Below are 15,069 nucleotides of genomic sequence, written 5' to 3' on the forward strand. Positions count from 1 at the left end.
ATCAAGTAGACTTCCAGGCATGATTGAAGTCAGAACTGAAATGGAATTGGATGGATTTTCTGGGTCATACGGTAAGTGTATTTTTAAATTTATAGGAAGTTTTTTTTCAACTGTCAAACTGTTTTTCAAGTGTTTGCCCCGTATTATACAAGCAATGTATGAGAATTCCAGTTGCTTCACCTCCTTGCCAAGACTTGATATTGTCAGTCTTTTTATTTGTAAACATTCTAATGTGTGTCTAGTGGTATCTCATTGTGGTTTTAATTTTCATTTCCCTGATAGCTTAATGACAATCAAGCTTTTTCTGTGTGCTCATTAGCCATTTGTAAATCACCTTTTGTAAAATGTTTGTTCAGATCTTTTGTCCATTTTCAAAACTGAGTTGTTTTTCTTATTATTTGTCAGCTGCTATTGGTATAGCATAAATTTTTTGCCTGTATCTTGTGTTTTTATTTTTTTTAATGTCATGCTTAGAAGAGCAAAAACTTTAATTTAAGGTCCAATTTATCAATCTTTTTTTCTGATTCATGTGTTTTTTTGATTTAATCTAAGAAATCTTTACCTACCCCAAGGAACATTTTATACTATACTTGTCTAGAAATTTTCTAGTTTCATTTTTTACGTTTAGGTTTATTATCCATTTTGAATTAATTTTGTGTATAGTGTGAGATAAGGAGAAACTTTCATTTTATTCCAAATAAGTATTCAGTTATTCCATTGCTTTTTAAATCATTTCCCCATTTAATTATCCATGTAGCTCATATATATGTATTATATGAAGTAATACTATGTTATTATATTATATATAGTATAACATATATTTCCTCAAGTTATAACATAATAATGTATTATTACTTGTTACTATTATAGCAAATAATAATATATAAAATATATTATGTAATAAGTAATAACATGTACATATATATACATATATATATATATATGAAACAAACTATGAAATGTTCACACCATAGATTATTATTTTTATTTTTGTGTCTCTTGTTTAAAGCAACTTGGGAATGAGAGAGCTGAGCATGAGTCTCTTTTCTGAATGTAATAGTGAGGAATTAGAGGACAGTCAGATGTCTGGAGGCTTGCCTACCAACTCTATCTCACATCTTTGCTCAGGAACTAACCATCTGAGGATGGAATATTCTGAGGGTCTTATCTAGAAGCAACTACCAGTCAGACTCCAAGGATTTCGATTTCTGGTTATTCTTTCTGTCTTTCCCTCTGTATCCTGCCATCTAAAGTGTCCTGTTCACATGGCTACCATGCTAATTTCAAAACATTTTACCCTTCTGCTTCCATGGATTTATCTTCAAATATATAATGCTTTATATACAAGTAAACTAGAACAGTAAGACGAGACTACTCTAAAACTATTCATACTAGACTTATAAGGGAGACAGTTTTTCTATCTTTAGTAGCCTTAAAAACAATCTATATGTAACTTTGGATAATGGATATTCCATGAATTCGGATGTCTCTTGTTTTGAAATTTCCTTGACAGACAAAATGGTAAACTGACCCTCTCCGACACAGCTTTTATCATTGCTTGTATTTTTGTGCACTGCATTTAGCTGGTACTTTGCCCTAAACTGTGGCAGATTTGATTTCTTGAAGTGCTTGTTCTGTTTTTGTTATCCTACTCATTACTTCTTGTCAGCACCCTGTCCTTGACTTCATAATACTGGAAGGACCTGCTTGCAAATGTGCTTTTGGCAGAATAAGATATCTTCATCTTTGAGGTCACGTTTCAGGCTTTTGTTCAGTCACAAGTTCTATTTGGATTTATCCTCGGTGTGTCTACTTGAATATTCAAAAAGTCATCAGCTAGTCTAATTTGTTTTTTTTTTAGCCATGTAAAAGACTGATTTGCTTTGACAGGTGGATCAGAAACAGAATTGGAGCTATTTTATCTGGACCTAATTAAACAGCCTTCATTACCGGCAGATATATGTTTGTGACTTAAAATTAGCATGATTGGAATTAAAACTCAAAATATAAGGCATTGAATTCAGATATGGCTGGTTTAAAAATAAATTCCATACATTTTAAATGCAGCAAGTCTAGCTTTTAAATATCCTATAGTGACAAATTCCACTTAGGGGTGTGTGTGTGTGTGTGTGTGTGTGTGCACATGCACACACGTGCGTATATGCACGCATGGATGTGGCTATAGATAATAATAAAGATATGGCCTATATTTACTGAACAGTTCCAGAGCAGCATTCTGAACTATTAAACTTTAGTAAAATATGTTTAAAATCTCATTTGTTTTCCTCTCCTCCAACCCTCAAGTATTGAGTTCAGCTTTGAGGATTTTAGGTAGTTTTCTTTGGCCTCAAAGGTTATTTCTCTAATCAAATTATTTCTATTCATCATTGTCCAATTTCTGAGATTTTTGTGATTGCCTTCTATTACACGTTTCTGATTGTGTGCATATATATATATATATATATATATATATATATATATATATATATGCAGTGGAAGCTGCTTAAAATGTTCTTCCACATGAAACATTTAAAATCATATTGTATTTTCTAACAGTATTTTATTTCTTTAAGCTTTTGAGAAATATTTTGAAATATACATGTATATACATGTATACACACACACATATACATTGATACATTTCCATACATAGAATATTTTTGTAGTTGTAGTTGTATATTCTGGATAATGATGGGAACTTTGTAATTACCAAACAATTATAAAATATAAGTATACATTTTTGTCTTTTCTATGCTTCTTGAGGGTTATTATGCACTGAGATATATGAGCCAGATTTTACCTTATGAAGAAAAATAAAAGGTTGAATAAAACATATTGACATTTCTGTTCAACATTAAGGCTGCAGGAATTATGGTGGATTCCTTTTCCTAACAAACATTAATATGAGACTCCTGGTATGATGAGAACTGGATATCAAGAATCTAATCCCTCCCCTTGCCTTCGTGCATCAGAAGCTCTATCCAAATTATTAAAATTCCAGGTCTTTTGTGATACGTCTTGCTGCATCATTGCAATTTTAACTGCTTTAAAATGCAAGCAAGAGCACATCTTTAAGTATTTATAGCCTCCTTATGTACCTAATGTTTTAAAATAAAATATAAATTGAGCATTTTTTTGTTTATCCATGTCCTTTTAAAAATTAGAATTTCCAGACGGTCTTTTCTTTTTTATGCTTTTCTGGAATTAAAAAAACAGTTCCTGCGTGTGTTTGTCCCCTTTGTTTGGATAACCCAGTCCTTCCTCATTACTGATGAGAGGCCTGGTTCAACCATTGCTCAGACTCCTGACCTTTGTTCAGTCATCCCTTTCATGGAAAAGAGGTCCTGACTCAGACATGCTCAGTGGTAGGCATTGCTTCTATTTGTGTTCCACGTGGAGTTATTAATTTCTCCACGCACACTGTCACTGACTTTTGAGTTCTTCTTGAATCTCAACTTTTACATATCTGAACTTTAGGGGGTTGAACTTTAATTTGGGTACATCAGAATGAGCTAATTGGCTAAATTTGAAATGTAAATCTTTGGATTTATGTTCTCCTTTATTATAGGCAGCTGTATCACTTTGTACAAAAGTGTTTACCATCCTTTCCTTCTGTCTCCTTAATGCAGCAGGGACGATGGCAATGTCTTTATCCAGCCTTATTTATGTTATACGGCAAACCCTTTAGTTCTGGAAGAACCTCTGGAGAGTTGGTTACATTCAGTGAGATGTTGGATAAGGTATTTCTAGATGGTTGCTTTAAGTCCATCCATATGTGAAAGGTGTGTGTTTGTAAAATTGTATCAGCTTTCCTTTGTCAAAGCCCATTGCATCACACAGCATTCAAAACTGTAATAAACTTTTGTGATTTTCTTGAGATAGGTAAACATAACTTTGATCCTAGCCTCTCAATTTATAGGCTTTGTGACCTAGGTAAAGATACTTAACGTCACTAAGCTTCACTTTCCTCACCTGTCAAACCAGGGTAATCAGAGTCCCTCACTTAAGGAGAAGTGGGCATTAAATAAAGGGAGTAGAATATGGTGCTTGGGAGCACAGAGTCTGGAGCTGGATGGCCTCCATTCAAGTGCATGCCTTCTCTCCTTTGTCATGTGATGTGGGACAATTCATTTAACCTTTCATTGCTTCGGATTTCTCATTTGCAATGTGGAGTATAATAGTATCTACTCATAAGGTCGTGAGGATTAAAGTAGATAATACCCTTAAAGCACTTATAACCATACTTGGTACATAGACAGAGTCAAATAAAATTATTTGTTCAACAAATATTTGTGACAAAGATTATTTTCCATACTGGAAATATAGATGTGAACAAAATCCCTATTCTCTTTAGCTCTCTCATTCTAGTGGGTGGAAGAAGACAATCAATCAGTCAATCAATCAATCAATCAATCAGTCAATAAGGACTATGGTAAAAATTGAAGCAGAACAGTAAGACAGAGTGAGTAAGTGCAATTAAAATAGGATTTTTCAGTGTAGGGTTATGTGGAAATGGTATCTGAGCAAAAACCTAAAGGTGGGGATGATCAAGCCAAAGGAAGAGTGAATAAGCTCAAAACATCCTTGGCAAGAGACTTTGAGTAAACAGAGGGTGACACTAGTAAGAGATAAGACCAGAAAGAAGATAAGGGCCAGCTCGGAGGGTCTCACGGACTACCATTAGGAGTTCAGATTCTGCTCTGAGTGATAGAGAGAGCTATCAGGGTGGGTTTCAGGTAGAAGCTATCAGGGAGGGTTTCAGGTAAAAGAGAGACATGATGTGGCACATTTTATGAGGGGAACCCAGGCTGCTAAATTGAGGATGAACTGTAGAGAATAGGACTTAAAGGATGGATTGCAGTTAGAACTATCACTATACACCAGATGAGGGATGTGCCTGAGATCACAATGGTCCTGGTATTAGTCTGAAATTTTCTTTGTGAGTTTGGGAGGAAACTGAGGCTTCCTAAACGCCTCAGGAGGACTTAAGTGTGATGTCAGGAAGGACTTCACTCAAAAGTACAGAATGCCTTGTAAAGCTTTGGATTAAATATCTAAGGAGATTTGAATCCTACTTCTCTAAATCCTTTCATTTAAGAAACTACTTATGCCAAGATTTCTTAATTGAATAATTCATTAGATCAGGAGTAGGCACACTATACCCTGGGGCCAAGTCTAACCCACTTCCTGTTTTTGTAAATAAAGTTTTATTGGAACACAGCCATGCTCATTCATTCATTAAATATTGTGTGTAGTTGCTATCATGCTACAACAACAGAGTTGAGCAGTTGCAAAGCCTAAAATATTCGCTCTCTGGCCATTTACAGAAACTGCCTTAGATGAACACTTATGTGTGGCTTCATAAACACCAAGTTATTATCATTCGGGGCATATTTATGTAAGTATACGACACCTAGCAATGAACGAAGACACCCAAAGGTACTCATAAATGGGTTCATTTTGGAGGAAGGGTCCAGGCATTAGAACACCTTCTTAGGAAGGTGTCATCATCATAATAGTACCATTTATCTATGTTTTACTATTCATCAGGTGACTCTCCTAACCACTTCACATTTACCAGCTCATTTCAGCTGCACAGCAATCATTGGGGAGATAATATAAATACTCCCATTTTACAGATGAGAAAAGTGAGGTGTAGAGGCACAAATAACTTGCTCAGTGTTCCACTGTTGTTAAGTAGAAGAGCCAGGTATGCAAATATAGTCAGTCTGGTTTCAGAGTCTATGCTTTGTCACCTACACACTTTACATCTATTCAGGCAGCTTTTGAATAGTGTGTGTGTGTGTGTGTGTGTGTGTGTGTGTGTGTGTGTGTGTGTGTGTGTCTTCACTCATCAACAAATTCCTAAACTTGGCTATTGCACCTGATCTTGTAAGATTACTCCATGCATCGATCAGCAACATCTCTGTTTGCTGTTTAAGATGCTGCTGCACAAAGATGCCATTCAGCTGCTGAGGGGCAGAAAAAGGAGTAGAAAAATTGCCACATCCCTAATTGTGTTCTTTCCTTTTAACTTGACAGAATAACAGAAAGACGGTGCCAATTTTGCTGCTTGTCTTGTAAGTGTGAAGTCTCAAAGAATAATGCAAAATTAATTTTCGTATGTTTATGAGTTTATCCACGCTGAGGAGTTCTTAACTCTTGAAATTTCAATGTTGGGCTGCTAAAAATGGATATCGTTTTCCTTTAAATAACGGACCATGTTAGAGTAAGATTATATCTGTCAGAAATGAAAATACTGTATTTATGCTTCATTGTAATCCATTCATTGCTTTAAGGGCTCTAGGTTCCCAAGGGAGCATTAAAAATCCAAATGATGTCCCTGAGTGCTGGGTTTTGCATTTGGATCTTTGATTTAGCTTACATGTAAAAGCATGAGTCGTCTGACAATCACCTATTAACAACACATTTGAGAAAAAGCAGCCCAACTTCTTCTGGCTACAGTCTACAGTAATTTTGGATCGGAATGTTTTTCCCTTCCCCCATCCCATAGCCTATTTTAGATGATAGCATGCAAATAAGCGTGTTTTCCTGCTAATTTCACCCATTTTTGGGTAGCTGCCACTCTGAAAATGCAGCTGCCACAAATCAGAAATTGCAAAAAAAGATGGTGTTATGGCTGCTGTTGCAAAAGCTTTCTAATTCCTGGTCGAGATGGCAGACCTCCCAGAGCTTGTCCAAAGGCAGTCTGATCCAGCGCCCATGGCTTCTTGTTTCTCTCTGTTGAAACTCACCATTCTCTCTCATTCACAAAATCCATTCCCAAGGCAGTGGCCCACTATTTAAGGATTTGCCCCCAAAGATTGTGAAACTTCAAGTGGCCTAAGAAGAAACTCACCAGTTTCTAGTCTCATATATTAAGGGAAAATAATGTCAAAGGATTTGTTTACAAGAGAGTGGCCGTTGTGTAGAATGGTGATAGGGGCCAGCGGTGCTCTTCTTTCCCCTCTCTCCTTCTTTCTTTTCCTTTTTTCCTTCCATCTTTCTTTCTGTCTTCTCCTAACAAACAATTATTGAGTGCCTCTTGTGATAGACTGTGTGATCGACTCTGAAGATACAATTATAAACAAGACAAATGGAGGTCATAGTCTTTGTAAAATATACTGGAAGAGACAGAAATACAACAAATAATTAACAATAAGTTATGTACATAATTATATGATTACTCCAGGTAAATTCTGTGTAGAAAATGCATAGAGCATGATGGGGGAGGGGATAATGGAGGTCTTAGACTGATGAGCAGGGGAGACCCTCAGGGGAAGTAAACTGATATTTGAAAGACAGTATAAAGGAGGGAGGAGAGGAGGTGGGGCAACAGCATCCCTGGCAGATGAAGAAGGGACTACGCAAAGAAGGTCTGAAAGAAGGCTAGAGTGGATTCAGGTCTCCAAGTGAGGAGCAAAGGTGTATAAGATGAGCCTGGAGAGGCAGTCAAGGACCATAGTCTGGACTTTATCCTAAGAACAAGGGGGAGCAACTGAAGGGTATAAGGACCTGAATGTATCCGCATATGTGTTTGTGTAGATGGTCAGAATTGAAATATTTGATTAATCTTTCCTATGTGTTTAAGAACTTCGCAGAAAATTCCATGTTCATTCTTGTATGAGATTTTATCCTTAAATGCCTAATCCCATTTCAATCTGGCAAAGCTAAATATTTTTTGTGTCTTTCAAATCTTCAAAAGTCTTGTGAAGTTACTCAAATTTTTGAGACTGGGTTAGTTGGACCTGGATTCGTAAGTCCCAATGAGTAAACAGGGTTTGGCTACTGAGTTTTAGTACACCTGAGGTGGGGAATAACTTTTGGGAAATTATAAAAGAACAGAGACCAATAATTATTGGAAACTAGTCTTTTAGTTTTTTATTTGTTATTTTGTTTTTCCAATGTATTTGAAAACTTCACATTTTACTATGGATTCCATGTAAAAAATATTTGTAGTAGATCTTGACTTTTCTTGCTTAATGTGCCAGGGTGTCTATTGGCAACTCAATATCATTTTCCATATTATCTGCATTACCAGTATTTCAGAGGCTTTGAAGCATAAGAACTAAATGTTGCTGCAAACTGAATATTGCTTCAGATACTACCAGTAAAAGATATTTGTGCAAGAGATGGAAGGCAAAAGAGAATCAGAAATCTTATTGCTTCTGGGCATTATTGAGTAGGTGTTGGGAGTATGACAGATGGCAAAGATAAGGTTTCACCAGAGTTTTCTGGGAGTCCCCTACAATTCCTTAGCAATGCTTAGGTGCTGAAGATGGCTGTTCAGTATCAGTTTCCTTAACTATATACATTTCCTGACTTACTGAATGCTAGTGGTGGCTTCCCTGACCTTTTCTCCCCCCGCCTTTCCAATGGATATCGAATCACTAATTCCCTGTGCTCAATCCATTTCCATCTGAAATACCTAGAGTGGTTTCTGTTTTCCGGACTCAACTCTGACTGATAGAAACCATTATATCAGTTCATATTTTTAAAACTGAATTAAATTTGTTTAATGAATTGAGAACTATTTTGCAAGAATGCTATTTAACTAGCCTGGATGAGTTTATTAGTCTTGAATATTCTGTTACTAGTCATGACCTCTGCACCTCTCCCTAACTCCCCATTCTTCATAAAACTCTCTGATAGATCTGCATAGCTGGGACGTTAAAAATCCCCATATCCTTCAGTTGGACTACAAGGTCCTTCAAAAGCTGCTCCCAACCACATTTTGCCTTATCATCTCTGATCTTGCCCGCTTGAATCCCTAGTACCAAGAATCTCCTATAACTGACGTTTCTGTGGCTCTGCTTATGTGAATCTCTCTGCTTAGATACACAGTGCACCACTTCATGTTCTCCTATTAAATCTTTACATATTATTGAAGATCTAGCTCAAATATCTTTTTTTCTCTTCCACTTTTTTACCTTATTCTCACTCCCCAACAACACTGACTAAAACTTCAATAGCTGCTTATTTGTATGTAAGCCAAATACAAAGTTACTATATTATTTTCTATTTGTTTCATTTTCCACACTCACCAAATAGTAAATTCTTTGAAGAATGGAACTCATTCCATTTATTATCTCAAGAAGTTAGAACTCAATAAATGGTCATGGACTTGAAATATTGAGTTGAAGCAGACTGTCACCTATGTGCCATGTGTGTGAAAAAACTGCTAGAAGAACCATCAGAATCTTTTCAGTAAAAGCAAGAAACTTTTCAAATTGATCTAATTCTTCATAGTCTAGCCTAGGGAAAACTTCGACTTTACTCTTGTCTTGCAAAAAAAAAAAAAAAAAGAAACTGCTAATGGAATTTTCTTCTTTTCAAAAACTGATGTTTTGAATATGTATTTTTTTCAAGATATAAAAATATAACTCCTGCTAAAGCCTTTGGGCATATGTACAGTTATAAATATAACATTAAAATACAAGTATACATCATGATTTAATTGTACCATTCAACACAAGGAAGGGAAGAGAGTGAGGGCTGGCATATAGCCTGCAGAAGGAGCCTCTCACGGAGGGCCAGTGGTGTGGGGTTAGAGATAATAAAACAGGCCATGAGTGGGCAGTGAGAAATTTTACAGCATTAGCTAAGATTTCATTGAAGAACAGTGATGTGGGGGCTTTGGCATTCCATCTGGCAAAACAGTCACACAGAAATCTCCAAATTGCAGTCAGCCATTGATAAACCCCAAAAGAAGTTTCAGGCGTTGAGTTCTGATGAGGTGGACATAAGCACAAAGGGTACATTAAATGGCAAAACAACCGCCAAACCCCCAAAACAGCAACAGCAACAACAAAAACACTCTTAATGCCAAAGAGAATAAATTCTTAATTTTCATGTGTTAACGGCTCAGTATGGAATTCTGAGTAGGTGATTCAATCTTTGGGCCTCTGGTTCATCATTCATTTATGAGGATAGTAAGGTGTGATTTTACTCACATCACAAGATTGTTTTGTACTTTTCTTTTTTTTTTTAATTAATTTTATTGGGGTGACAATTGTTAGTAAATTTACATAGATTTCAGGTGTACAATTCTGTATTACATCGTCTATAAATCCCATTGTGTGTTCACCACCCAGAGTTTTCTTTTGGACATTTTACATATTCAGTTCCAAAGCTGACTCCGACAAGATTATGATGTAGAGAAAGTATTTTTTCTTGGGTTCTTCCTATCTCCAAAGTCAGAACCTCTTCTCCTTTCTGATTCCTCGTTCTACCATGGTTCCTATTTCTAATGGGCCCTGCTAGATTACACAGTAACTGTCCATTGAGTTATAGGTAACGTTTGCATAGCATTTTATAGCATATGAGGATTTATTTTACAGCTTTAGGAGGTAATAATTATTATAATCCACATTTTCCAGACCAGGAAACTGAGAAACATGTAGATGTTAAATATCCTGCTCAGAACCACATATTCAATAAATGGTATGTCTGGATCTGGAACCCAAGAATTTTACATAAAAAACCTAATACTTCTGAAAAATACGTGAAATTCTTGAAAATTGAAAGTTTGGGAACAAAAAAAATGAGTTTAATGGAAGAGCTCCTTGGGGGTTAGTCTCATATTCACTCTGCCCATAGCAAAATGCTTTACATGTAGTAGTTATTATTACTACTAAGATAGTAGATGAGTGAATAAAGAAAATAATAAATGAATAAATAAGTAATAGAATGGCAGTCATAGTATTGGTCAATCTATATCTGTATGCATTGTGGGCTATCTATATATGTGTGTGTCAATACTTATATGTACATTTATGTATGCCTATGTATGTATGTGTGTACCTGTGTATTTGTTCTGTTCTGTTTTACACAAGTAGATTATCCTTCCTTGTTTTATTCTTTTTTCTTGTCAAAAATGCTATCCTCTATATTTTTATTCTTTTTCTTTACACAATAAAAGAAACTCTAGGCTGGTCATTGTAGGGATACTTTTTGATTTCAGAAATAAATGTTTTAGTTAGGAATGATTTTAGATTTACAGAATAGTTGCAAAGAGAATAGTTGCAAAGAGTTCTTGCATACCCCTCATCCAGCTTTCCCTAATGTTCATATTCTACATTCATTAAACTCCAGACTTTATTCAGATTTCACTAGTTTTTCCACTAATGTTCTTTTTCTGTTCCAGGATCAAATTCAGGAGACCACATTGCACTGAAACATTGCATCACATTTAAATATCACTTCTTCGTCTCCGTGGTCTGTGACAGATACTCAGACTTTTCTTGTTTTCATGACCTTGACAGTTTTGAAGATTACTAGTCAGTTATTTTGCAGAATGTCCCTCAATTTGGGTTTCTCTGATGCTCTTCTTATTATTAGACTGGTGCTACACATTTTTGAGAAGGAAACCATGAAGGTGATGTGGCCTTCATGTCACAGCCTAACAGGAGGACACATGTTGTCAACATAACTCACTCCTGGTGATATTAATCTTGGTCATCTGGCTCAGGTAACATTTGGCGAATGTCTCCACTCTAAACTTACTTCTTACTCCCCCACCCCTCCCCCCTACCTCATACTCTATTCTTTGGAAGCAAGTCACTCAGTCCAGTCCAGTTCAAGGACAGGGAAGATGGGTGGGGCAGTGAGGAGAAAGCACTACAAACCACCTCCTAGAGGGGAGAATATCTATATAAGTTATTCAAATGTTTTCCGAGGAAGATTTTTCTCTTTTTATCATTTATTTAATTATTCCTTCATATATATAATACATTGGACTATAATTCAATACTGTTATTTATTTTGTTCCTCAAATTGTTCCAGCTTTGGTGGTCTTTTTTTTTTTTTTTTTAAAGGTTTTATTGGGAAAGGGGAACAGGACTTTATTGGGGGACAGTGTGTACTTCTAGGAGTTTTTTCCAAGTGAAGTTGTTGTCCTTTCAGTCTTAGCTGTGGAGGGAGCAGCTCAGCTCCAGGTCCAGTCGCCGTTTTCTAGTTGCAGGGGGCACAGCCCACCATCCCTTGCGGGAGTTGAACCGGCAACCTTGTGGTTGAGAGGACGTGCTCCAACCAACTGAGCCATCCTGGAGCTCAGCGGCAGCTCAGCTCAAGGTGCCGTGTTCAATCTTAGTTGCAGGGGGCGCAGCCCACCATCCCTTGAGGGAGTCGAGGGGTTGAACTGGCAACCTTGTGGTTGAGAGCCCACTGGCCCATGTGGGAATCGAACCGGCAGCCTTTGGAGTTAGGAGCAGGGAGCTCTAACCGCCTGAGCCACCTGGCCGGCCCTGGTGGTCTTTTTAAGATTTGCATTTCTAAGATCTCTCACTTATCAAAAGGGCTCTGCCATATTAGTCTAGCACCATCAAAAAAGCTTGGCCTATGACTTAATCTCACGATATGGAAGTCTCCCATTATATCCTTATGTTGCAATTAGACAAAGATTTTCTTCTCTGTGTGCTCAACAATTTGCTGAAGTGAGTCCCATCTCCTTTCTTTAAGACCATTGGTGATGTGGCATATAGCTTACGGTAGGATCCTGGGTATTATTGGGTAGGAGTTTGGATGTGGGGTTCCTGAGGCTGCTTCTGAGAAGCAAAAATGTACTGAAAGTTGTAAGGGTCAAGACCCTGACAGTTTAGCACTTCAAAATAGTCTTTGGGGATGCAGGGAGGAATGGGGAAATAAATTCCCATGAGGTTCTATTCACTGTTTCCTTGACTTCTTTGATTTCGATAGCAATTGGAGGCTTAAGACAGGTGATGAATTTGGTCCAGAGTGAGGTTAGTTGAGAAGAAAATGAAAACAGAGGTTTAACAGGAAGATTAGTGGACTTTCTACCTCTAGGCAATAAACGTCTGCTTTGGTCCTCACTAATCAGTTTTCCACATGCCTCATGCCATTTGCTTTACTTAGGATGAGTTCTTAGAGCTCTATTAGGAAGTGTTCAAGTCACTGTTTTGAACAAGCTGTTTTTTTCTTTTTTCCCAGTGCCCTCCTTTTAACCCACTTCCCTTTTTCTAAGTGTGTGCACATAGAGGGCTGGTCAAGGGGGAAATTATGCTAATTAGGAAGCATGGTCCAATTAAAGCAGACGTGATGGGAAAATTGCCTTAGAGTCCAAATATATGACTCCAGGATAGAGAGGCCTCTTTAACACCTGCAACGAGAGTGTACAAATTTCATAGCTCATAGCTCAGGGCAAAGGGAATAGGCTTCTGATAAATTTGCATGTAAAAAAATGATTGGAGCCAACTAAATAATAATACATCTCTTGACAGGGAAAGAAAACTATGTGGTTTCCTTTAGCCCTGTGATATTTACAAAACATCTATTTTTAGAAAGGCAGGACTAGGAAGATTAAAGAAAGGTAGGGCATAAATAGCCCTTATTGTTTCCTTTAATACCTGTAACCCCTCACTTTCTTTCTCTCCCCTCTACTCCCATCCAACTTTAATAGTTTTCTCATCTCCCTTCCTCTCAATTTCTAATGAGCACTTATGTCGTAATATCAGGACTTAAGCAGTGTTGCAAGTCTAAAATGATTTCAGCTTTAGGAGGGAGGATCACAGAGGGTCGAGACATAAAAGAGAAATTGCTCATTGTCAAACACCCTAAAAAATGCTCTTTGTACCCTCTGTTTAGTTTTGAAAAAGTTTTACAGTGGTTGACAGATTATGTAATCTGCTCGCCCACTGATAATTTTTTGTCATGTGGAGACTGTACAGGTACTTCGATTTTAGCCAGTCTCTAGTTAATAATCAATAGTCCTGTTGTCTAATGAAGTGATGGCCTTGACACCCCAGCCTTTGTGCAGTGTTAAAATAACATTGATCGCTATCATTATCATATGCCCTTGATATACTGAATAAGGACATGGATATCAATCTTGGAGCAAAGTAACATTTCATAAATCTTGTAGAAATAACCAGGATTGTCCAAACAGGCATATGCTTCTTGACAGCAATGTGACAGAGGAGTCTAAGACACACATAATTTATAATTTATCTCCAAACTCAGATTGAAAAAAGACGCAGCATTTAGTATAAAAAGTGTTTCTTTATGTGTCAAAGAGGACAAAGGAGACTTTTAATTTTCTTTTTTATTGCATATTGGCAAGAAGGCTCTTATGGTACTTCTGGGGTGAAGGAATAGAGGAAAAGTTGAATAATTTCTCTTGGTTATCCTTCCCGAACATTATTTTAAATTTGCTGTTAACTTTAAATGACTTGATCGTTGGAAACATGGAATTCGTGTGGAGAGAACTTGACAATGGGACAGGCTCTCATCCAGCTAGGATCAGGAACTGCATGGAAAAGGATTTGTTTTTCAAATAGACTCTCTGTCATAACCTCAGATTTCAAACTTTTTATTCAAAATTAACATTTTAGTCTATTCACAACTAGTTTCTTATTAAGAAATACTAATTATTCATGCAATTATTCTGATTATCCCAGTGTTAAAGGATTGAATTATTCCGTATCTCTAGATAAAATATACAAAATCAGGGACATTGGATCAAAATTTTACGATAAAATTCTTCCTTACTTTAGTAACATTGATCTCCTTAGAGAAGTAGGCCTACACCCAATAATTTTCCATCCCAGAATAGTTACTGCAAGTTCTGTGAAGATTCTGAGAATCAGGGTGTGAATAATTCACAGCAATTACTTTTGTGTTACGGAATTATCCTTGCACAGTCCATAGAATTCGAAAATGGGTAAACAAAAAGAAAGAGTGAAACAATTCCTTAAAAATAGCTGAATTCTCAAATGAAGAAATTCATTTAAGAAAGGCAAAAGAGAAGAAGCCTTAACCAGGATGCAGACAGATGAAACACAAGGATATTTTTATTGTCATTAATTTAAGAATGCAAACGTGGTCTCTTACTTTTATTTTATCATTTTAATTTTATTTCAATGTATTTTTACTTAAATTTACTTATGTTTATCCAAAAATATTGTCATTAATTTATGAATGTAAAGATGGCCTCCTAGTTGAAAATGAACACTAGTTTTGATTTTTAAGACCTGAAGCGGACATGGTCATGGAAAACCAAATGACTGGGTACACGTCCCATGTATGTGTTATGTGTTATGTGTGTGTTGTTTG

Source organism: Rhinolophus hipposideros (assembly GCF_964194185.1).
Source record: "Rhinolophus hipposideros genome assembly, chromosome: 8".
Classification (NCBI taxonomy): domain Eukaryota; kingdom Metazoa; phylum Chordata; class Mammalia; order Chiroptera; family Rhinolophidae; genus Rhinolophus; species Rhinolophus hipposideros.